This window comes from Odocoileus virginianus, chromosome 20 (genome assembly GCF_023699985.2).
Source record: "Odocoileus virginianus isolate 20LAN1187 ecotype Illinois chromosome 20, Ovbor_1.2, whole genome shotgun sequence".
Lineage (NCBI taxonomy): Eukaryota > Metazoa > Chordata > Mammalia > Artiodactyla > Cervidae > Odocoileus > Odocoileus virginianus.
In genome coordinates this window covers 57,113,650-57,123,878 of record NC_069693.1, presented here as the reverse complement: position 1 = coordinate 57,123,878, position 10,229 = coordinate 57,113,650, and the positions used below count along the sequence as shown (strand labels likewise).

General features: G+C 45.9%; 1 non-coding gene across 1 annotated transcript; it reads left to right on the top strand.

Annotated features, from left to right (window-relative positions):
* The first annotated feature begins 4,016 nt into the window (after positions 1–4,016).
* Positions 4,017–4,123, top strand: LOC139030066 (U6 spliceosomal RNA). Its single transcript, XR_011482385.1, has one exon. It is a non-coding gene; the product is annotated as a U6 spliceosomal RNA (small nuclear RNA).
* Positions 4,124–10,229: the final 6,106 nt, after the last annotated feature.

Below are 10,229 nucleotides of genomic sequence, written 5' to 3'. Positions count from 1 at the left end.
GCACTTTGTAATTCGTTTACAACCCAGGAACACGCCTTTGCTAAGGGTCTTTTTGCCCCGGACCCCGAGTAGAGTATCAGGAACTGCTGCCGCCCTGTGGCCGTAAACCGGAACCACAACTTTAAAACCAGGACTTATGGGCCCATTTTCTGCAGGAAGCCTGTGAGACTCTAAATGACCCCACCCTCAAGATACAGCTTGCTGGAAGTAATAGAAAAAGAATTCACAACAGGGCCGACTTTCAGGGCCAACTTCAAAAGGCAAATTTGGCTCACACTTACAAAAAGCAAAAAACATGGACCCGAAAAGAACCTCAGCCTCCCTAACTCTTCAAGAAATGCAAACCAAAACTCCAGCAAGCTATCATCTGGCACCAGTCCTCACCAAATCAACAAACAGTAAATGCTGGAGACAGTGTGGGGAAAAGGGAACCCTCCTACACTGCTGCTGGGGATGGAGATCTGACAGATGCTACGGAGAACTGTATCCAGGTTTTTTCCAAAATGAAGAACGGAGCCAGCAGAAAGTTATGAAATCCCGCTCCAGGGCCTATTCCGGCCAAAACCACCCTTCTAAAGGACACAGGCACCCAGCGTTTACACTGTGGGAACTGTTCACGATGGCACGGCATCGATGCAACCACAATGTCCATCCGCAGATGAATGGGTGCTGAAGCTGTGCTACACATATGCCGTGGACAATTACTCAGCCACAGGAAAGAATGAAAATGCCGTTTGCAGCGACATGGAAGGATCCGGGGATGATCACACTGTGTCAAGTAACTGAGACACAGAAAGATGAGTATGATATGGCTTATATGTGGAATGTAAAAAAATTGTACAAATGATCTAATTTGCAAAATAGAAACAGAGTCAGAGATGTAGAAAACAATTCGTGGTTATCCCAGGGGACATGGGGAGGGGGAGGGATAAATTACAGGATTTGGGTCAACACGTACACAATACTGTACATAACATAGGTGACTAGTAAGAACCCACTCTATAGCACAAGGAACTCTGTTCAGTATTCTGTAATATCCTGTATAAGGAAAGAATTAAAAAAGATGAATATGCACTTCCCTGGTGGTCTAGTTGTTAAGAATCCACCTGCCACTGTGGGGACGTGGGCTGGATCCCTGCGTGGGGCAGATTCCATCTGCTGCCCGAGCACCGCAACCGACCTCCCCCAGCTCCAACCGATGTAGCCTGCAGGGCCTGGCGCCCGTGCTCTGAATCCAGAGGAGCCGCCACAGTGAGAACCCTGCCCAGGGCAGCTAGAGGGTGGCCCCTGCTCGCCAGGACTGTGGGAAGACCACTGAAGTCAAAAAGTAAGTAAACAAATAATAACATTTTTAAAAAGAATGAGTAAATGTGCATTTATAACTGATTTGCTTTCTTGGACACCTGAAACTAACACATTGTAAATCAACTATACTCCAATAAAAATTAAAAGTAAAAAAAAAAGTAAAATTTTAAAGAAGAAAAGAAAATATACATGTATCCTAATATTCACTGCAGCACTGTTTATAAATAGCCAGGATATGGAAGCAGTCTAAATACCCATCAACAGAGGAATGAAGAAGATATTGTACATAAACACAGTGAAATATTACTTAGCCCTAAATAATGAAATAACACCATGTGCAGCAACATTGAAGGGCCTGGAGATTATCATACTTTGTAACATATTTCAAAGAAAGACGAAATCCTATGCGGAATCTAATTTAAACAATGATACAAATGAACAGATTTACAAAACAGAAACAGACTTACAGGTGTGGAAAATACATGGTTATCAAAGGGGACAGACATAAAGCAATTATCCTCCAATTAAAAATAAATTTTAAGAAAGAGAGCCAGCAAGGACCTGCGGTATAGCACAGAGAACTCTCAACATTCTGTGATGACTTATACAAGAAAATAACCTGAAAAAGACTGAGTCGGTGTGCATGTGTAACAGCCACTTTCTGTATACCTGACATAGGATGTTGTAAGTTAACTATACACAAATAGAATTAAAAAAAAAAGATTCTGTGCAGGAGGAAGGAGAGAGGGGAGCTGACTGGCTGTTGCCCATCTGCAGGTCAGGCTCTGAGCTATTCTCACAGCTGCCAAAAAATGTCAACTGGCCATTATCTCTGAAGACCCTGAAACCCACAACCTTCTTGAATATCCACCCCAGCTACAAGCTTGTTCCCTCCAAGATCCCACAGATCCCACGCCCCCGTGGCCTTCCCCGAACAGGGCAGAACCAAGAAGCTCACCTCAGGAGGCCTCCCTGCACTGAGGGAAAGGCTGATGGGTGTCAAGGCCTCCCATGGAGGAGAGAAGGGAAGCGCCCAGGGCTCCGGCGTTCATTCCAGGGCCTCCCCTTCACGTGGACATTCCCTGCCTGGGGCCGGCCCATCCTTCCATGGGGGGGTCCCTGGGAAAGCTCACACTGAAGGGACACACTCCTGAGGCCCATCTCCTGCTGTGCAAATTTGGCCTGAGCCAATGGCAAGAGTGCTGCACACCCAGTTCCCTTGGGTACATGGGAGCGGGGGTTTCCTCACACCAATGAACAGTTCTCAGGCCCCAGAGGCACTGGCTGCATGTCCTAAGATTCACCTCAGTTCTGACACTGTCTACCTAGGGATTACATTCGATTCCACAGTTCAGGGTTCAGTCCTTCAAGACTGCCCCCCACCCCATTTCAGAGGCCAGTCTTCAGTCCCGGATGTCATCTGCACTTCTAACTGACCATCTGTAAATCAGAGGTTCCCATGACCCCCTCCCTTGAGCGCAATTAATTTGCTAGAGGGGCTTGCAGAACTCAGAAAATTTGTTTACTCACTAGACCACCAGTTTATTATAAAAGCATATAACTCAGGAATAGCCAGAATGGACCACAAATTATGGGCAGGAGCACAGAACTTCCATGTCCCTTTGAGGGTCATCACTCTCCCCAAATCTCTACCTGTTCACCAAGCTGGAAGCTCTCTGAATCCAGCCCTCTGGGGTTTTTATGGAGGTTTCTTTACACAGACACAGTTGATTAAATCATGGGCCACTGGTGACAACTCCAACTCCAGCCCCCCTCCTCCCACTGAGGGTGGTGCTGAAAGCTCCAACCCTCTAACCACAGGCTGTCTCCACTGGCAACCAGCCCCCAAATATAGGTGAGTTCTGAAAGTCACCCCATTAAGAAAAGACACCTTTATGGCTCTCATTACATCAGAAATTCCAAGTCTTAGGAGGTTCTTGAATTGAAAGAATCAATATGGTCAAAATGACTATATTACCCAAGGCAATCTACAGATTCAATGCAGTCTCTACCAAATTACCAATGGCATTTTTCACAGAACTAGAACAAAAAGTTTTAAATTTGTATGGAGACACAAAAGACCTCGAATAGCCAAAACAATCTTGAGAAAGAAAAACAGAATTGCAGGAATCAGGCTCCCTGATTTCAGACTATACTACAAAGCTAGAGTCAGCAAATGGAATATTACTCAGTCATAAAAAAGAATGAAGTAGGGATTTATCTGGTGGTCCAGTGGTCAAGATTCTCCACTTTCACTGCCGAGGGCCCAGGTTCTATCCCCAGTTGGGGACCTAAGATCCCAGGAGCTGTGTGGCATGGCCTAAAAAGATAAAAAGAATGAAGTAATGCCATTTGCAGACAGACTTAGTATGATTATAGTAGGTGAAGTAAGCCAAACAGAGAAAGATAAATAGCATATGATATCACTTACACCTGGAATCTTTAAAAAAAAAAGATACAAATGAACTTATTTTCAAAACAGAGACACAGAAAACAATCTTACCGTTACCAAAGAAGAAAGCTGGTGGGTTAGGAGGAGGAATAATTTAGGGGTTGGGACTAACATATACACACTGTGTGTGTGCCAAGTCACTTCAGTCATGTCTGACTCTTTGCAACCCCATTGAGTGCAGAACCCCATGGAGTGTAGGACAGGCTCCTCTGTCCATGGGCTTCTCCAGGTGAGAACAGACTACTATACATAAAATACAGTGCTTGCTTCAGCAGCACGTATACAAAAAATGGAATAATTCAGAGAAGATTAGCATGACCCCTGCACAAGGAAGACCTGCAAATTCACAAAGCACTCTGTATTTTTGTCCTGAAAACATAATGAAAAGGAAGGTTCACCAAACAAGCTTTATATGTTGGTCACCTATGCGACTGTCACCACTTTGAAAAATCCACAGTTACTGTGGATGAGAACTGCTGATTGCTGAATCAAGTTACAGAATCCCCAAACTAATTAAAATAAAACAGATACCCAACAAGGACCTACTGACAGCACAAGGAACTATACTCAACACTCAGTAATAACCAAAACGGAAAGAAGCTGAAGAAGGATAAATACACACACACACACACACACACACACATATATAAAATTGCTGTGCTGCTGTACACCCAAAACTAATATGACATTGTAAATCAATTACAGTTCAATTAAAAAAATAGCAAAAAAAAAAAAGTCTTAGGAGCTCTCTACAGAAATGGGGATGAAGATCAAACATATATTTCCTATTGTAAATCACAGTATCACAATTGTCAACCAAGAAATAGTGCAGGAAGCTGCAACAAGAAGAGAACTTATTGGGAGTTCTAAGAATCCCAATTCAAAAGATACATGTTCAAGAAAAACCAAGAGAGTGTTCACAGGAAGACAGTTGGCACTTACAGATGCAAAAAGTCATGAGGTTAAAAGCTGCCTGGCAAGAACTGAGATCAACTCGAACTCAAGCTGGAAAATGTTTGTCCTTGAGGAATCGCAAATTTTTTTTAGGGTCAGGAGATAAGTAGAAAGGCTATGGTGAGTAATTTTAGGGTAAGGGTCTGGTAAGTATCTTGAGTTTCTGGCAGATGTTTTGAATGACTCCATTATGACAGTGAGGGGTCAGAAGGTCTGAGTCTACCCAGGCTGAGATGTGCGTAAGCCACGCTCCTAAAGGGCCTCCAGGCTCTCTTAGCAATGGCAATTCCGTTTCGCTTTTCCTTTCACCCAGTCTACACTTTGGTGTTCAAACATGGATCCTTTATGGCAAAACGATCTTAAAAGTGGCAAGATACTGGCATACTGCTAGAATCCCATTTAGTCATTAAGAACCATCCAGTCCACAGCATTCCATATGAAAATGTCTACCACAGTGAGGTTGAAACTGAGGGCAGTCAAGAGTTAGATCCCTGAGACTCTAATTTGCTTAATACATAATGTCCCATAACCAAGCTTGCCTTAAATGTTCCTGCAAATTGCGTACTCTTCAAGATTTGCGTAGCTGAGACACAAAAAGTAGTGAGACTCCTTTTATCACCCTCTACTGGTAGTATCTGTGACATAAGGGTTGTTATGGTAACAGGTACTGAAGTTGTTTTTCAGGAACATGGAGCTAGTCTTGCCAAGTTCAAACTGGTTGGGACCATCGACCCTCCATCTGCGCCTGCATGGGTGTCCAGTGCATGACTTTTTGATGTCAGGGCCAAAATCTCCACCCTTGGATAATGCTGACACCACCACGTTCTGAATGTGCAGCTCACAAAGCAGCATGTGACTCAGATATGGCTGTACAGAGCAGCCATTACCTCACCTTTTTCCTGCCTCCAATTAGCCAGAAAGTCAGCTGACAGCCTTCTGGGAGTTCCTTTGTACATAACTTGCTGCTTTTAAGACTATCTTTACATGGCTGATTCATGTCAATATATGGCAAAAACCACTGCAATACTGTAAAGTAATTAGCCTCCAATAAAAATAAGTGAAAAAAAAAAGACTATCTTTAATTTTTGCCCCCACTGTTTGCAAGCAGAGAGTCTTCTTAGGGAGGTTTTTTTTTAAATTTTTTTTTGACGTGTTATTGCTTTACGAGCTTTCCAGGTGGCTCAGTGGTGAAGAATCTGCCTGCCAATGAAGGAGACACAGGTGTGATCCCGGGGTCAGGATGTTCCCCTGGAGAAGAAAATGGCAACCCACTCCAGTATTCTTGCCTGGGAAATCCCATGCGCCCGAGAAGCCTGGTGGGCTACAGTCCCTGGGGTCACAAAAAGTCGGACACAACTTAGTGACTAAACAACATAACTGCTTTACAGAGTAGTGTGAGCTGCTGTGGTACGACGAAGGGACTCAGGTGTGTGTGTGTGTGTGTCCCTCCCGCGTGGACCTCCCTCCCGCCCCGCCCCTCTAGGTCATCACAGAGCTGCGCGCTGAGCTTCCCAGTCATTATCTCGTCCACACATGGTAACTATCTAGTCACACATGCATTTCAGCGCGACACTTGATTCTCCTTGGGTGGATACTCTTTGGGACTCTGGGTTTCTTGGACCTGGAGGCCTGTTTCCTTTCCTAGGTTAGGGAAGTTTTCAGCAACTTTGTGGATATTGTGTTGTTCTGTTTTACAAATTGAAGGTTCATGGCAACCTGGCATCAAGCAAGTGTACTGAAGCCATTATTTTCCAACAGCATTTGCTCACCTTGTGGTCTGTGTCACATTGCAGAAATTCTCACAATATTTCAAACTTTTTCAGTTATTAGTTGATATGGTGACCAGTGATCTGTGATGTTACTATTGCAAAAAGATTACAATTTGCTGAAGGCTCAGATGATATTCAGCATTTTTTAGCAATAAAGGTTTTTAAGGAAGGCATATACATTGTATTTTTTAGACATAATGCTACTGCCCATTTATGTATAGTGCAAACATAACTTTTAAAAATATATTTAATTGAAGTACAGTTAATTTACAATGTGTTAGTTTCAGGTAGAAAAACTTAAAAAAAATTTTTTAATGGCTCTTTATTCATAAATTTGATGCAAGCTTACAAATTTACTGTAGACTGCTAAATAAATTTGCAGTGAAAAATAAAGTAAAAAAAAAAAAAAAAAAAGCATGTCCAACATGCAGCTGTCAATCTGCTGGCCATGAGGACATTGAACAATTCAATAATGTATTCAAGATTCATCCTTAGGTTTAAGGAAATTTAATTGCTTTAAAGAACTCTGCTTTGTCACCTGTTATCTGAGCAACTGACAATCAGAACTTTATACAAATAAAACATTGCTTTTATTTGTACTAGGAAGCCCGAACATTTGTGTGACTCACCTTAATGCACTGTTTGCTTTATTTTGATGGCCTGGGCCTGTACTATCTCCGAAGTCTGCATGTACTCTGTACACAAGTTCTTGTAAGGCCCTGGGTTAGAGACGCCTCCCTGCAGAAGCCCCTCTGGTGAGAGGGAAAGGGTATCTTCTGGGAGGGGTACAGCTGACGTACACCCGACATCTGGGGAGGCCTTTCCAAAGTACTGGACGGCGAGGCATCCCGTACTCAGTCTGTGACCCGAGCTGCTTGAGCACGTGAGGGTGGGGGGTGAGGCAGCTGCCTCCTCCTCCTCCAGACCCCCGGCTGTCGCTAAGGGCCTGGGGGTTCGATCCATAGCTAAGGCACAATTTTCTCACAAAAGGCAAGCCCGGGCAGGGCACGCTGATATCGAGGAATTAGCAGAGACCCCAGCTGGCTCAGTGTTACCCCCGTTTCCACACGTGCTAACGGCTCCACGCCGGAAATCCTCCCCCCTGACACCCAGACTGGCCAGGCCCTCCACGCCCCTCTGGCTGGGACCCTTCCCCACCCGCTTGAGAAGTGGGCCCACAGGACCTGGGCGCATCGAGAACTCACACTTCAACAACTTGGGTTCAAGGGAGGGGAACCCTGCCTGCTCGTGATTACCATAGAGGACGGCATCTTCTACGCCCAAAGCAGAGGCCGTCCAGCTGCATCCGCGGAGACCCAGCGCCCCTGCGGGCGGCTGACTCCCTGGGCCGCTGGCTGCTCTGCAGTCAGAGCCATCACCTTCTGACCCCGGGCCGCTCCGCACCACCCCGGCCTGGGGCTCCCCCTCAAACAGGTCGTCTCTCCCCTGACTGCGTGTCTCGTGCCCGCTGCATCGCCAGCCGTTACTGGCCCTAACCTGGGCACTCACTTTTCATCAGGACAGCCTCACTTTCTTTTTGGCTGTGCCGCTCAGCTTGCAGGGTTAGAGCCCCCCCCAGGGACTGAACCTGGGCCCCGGGCAGTGAGCAGGCAGAGTCCCAACCACTGGACAGCCAGGAAGTCAGCAGAAGACCCTTCTGAAAGAGGCTCCCCTTAGGTCGCTGTTAAGCAAGTGATCCCTGAAATGGACTAAGACAGGACCCTATTTTGCTTGATTCTCCCTCTGGGGCCTGCACACCCCGCAGACCCCCCATCTCCCCACCAGTTCCACTTCCAGTCTTCTCTGGCAATCTGCAAGCTTTACCCCTCCACGACAGGGTCCTTTCTCTTCTGTCCTCTGACTCCACTTCCCCTTCCATTCTGTATTTTCCATCTTCTCATTATCGGCTTGGAGAAGGCAATGGCACCCCACTCCAGTACTCTTGCCTGGAAAATCCCATGGACGGAGGAGCCTGGTGGACTGCAGTCCACGGGGTCACAAAGAGTCTGACACAACTGAGCGACTTCACTTTCACTTTCCACTTTTATGCATTGGAGAAGGAAATGGCAACCCACTCCAGTGTTCTTGCCTGGAGAATCCCAGGGACGGGGGAGCCTGGTGGGCTGCCGTCTATGGGGTTGCACAGAGTCAGACACGACTGAAGCGACTTAGCAGCAGCAGCAGCTTTGCACTGGTGACCTGATCGAGGGCAGATGGCCCGTGACCGTTCATGGCTGTGTGGCTCCCAGGCAGATGCTCAGTAAGCGCAAGTGTGAGATCATTTCTTCTAAAACCCTGACAGGAGCGTCCCTGGTGGTCTGGTGGATGAGACTCCCCTTCCAATGCAGGGGGGTGGGTTCATCCCTGGAGGGGGAGTTAACATCCCACATGATGCCTTGTGACCAAAAAAACCCACAAAAACAGAAGCAATGTTGTAAGAAACTCGATCAAGACTTTAAAAATTGTCCACATCAAAAAAAGTTTAAAAGTAAGCTTTTTGTGTGTGTGTGCTCAGTCATGTGGTCAGGAAGCAACAGCTAGAACTGGACATGAAACAACAGACTGGTTCCAAATAGGTAAAGGAGTACGTCAAGGCTGTCTATTGTCACCCTGCTTATTTAACTTATATGCAGAGTACATCATGAGAAACGCTGGGCTGGAGGAAGCACAGGCTGGAATCAAGATTGCCAGGAGAAATATCAATAACCTCAGATATGCAGATGACACCACCCTTATGGCAGAAAGTGAAGAAGAACTAAAGAGCCTCTTGATGAAAGTGAAAAAGGAGAGTGAAAAAGTTGGCTTAAAGCTCAATATTCAGAAAACTAAGATCATGGCATCCAGTCCCATCACTTCATGGCAAATAGATGGGGAAACAGTGGAAACAGTGGTAGACTTTATTTTGGGGGGCTCCAAAATCACTGTAGATGGTGACTGCAGTCATGAAATTAAAAGACGCTTACTCCTTGGAAGGAAAGTTGTGACCAATCTAGACAGCATATTAAAAAGCAGAGACATTACTTTGACAACAAAGGTCTGTCTAGTCAAGGCTATGGTTTTTCCAGTGGTCATGTATGGATGTGAGAGTTGGACTATAAAGAAAGCTGAGCATTGAAGAATTGATGCTTTTGAACTGTGGTTTTGGAGAAGACTCTTGAGAGTCCCTTGGACTGCAAGGAGATCCAGCCAGTCCATCCTGAAAGAGATCAGTCCTGGGTGTTCATTGGAAGGACTGATGCTGAAGCTGAAACTCCAATACTTTGGCCACCTGATGCAAAGAGCTGACTCATTTGAAAAGACCCTGATGCTGGGAAAGATTGAGGGCAGGAGGAGAAGGGGACGACAGGATGAGATGGTTGGATGGCATCACCGACTCAATGGACATGGGTTTGGGTAGACTCTGGGAGTTGGTGATGGACAGGGAGGCCTGGCGTGCTGGGGTTCATGGGGTCACAAAGAGTGGGACATGATTGAGCGACTGAACTGAACTGAACTGAGTCATGTCTGACTCTGATCCCACGGACTCCTCTCTGCATGGGATTCTCCAGGCAAGAACACTGGAGTGGGTTGCCATGCCCTTCTCCAAGGGATCTTCCCGACCCAGGGATCGAACCCATGTCTCCAGCATCTCCTGCATTGGCAGGCAGGTTCTTTACCACTGTGCCAAAACTATTTAATAAAAAAAATACAAAAAATAAAACCCCGACAACAGAGGGGCCACCTTCAGGCCGGCTGCTCTCCCTGTTTAC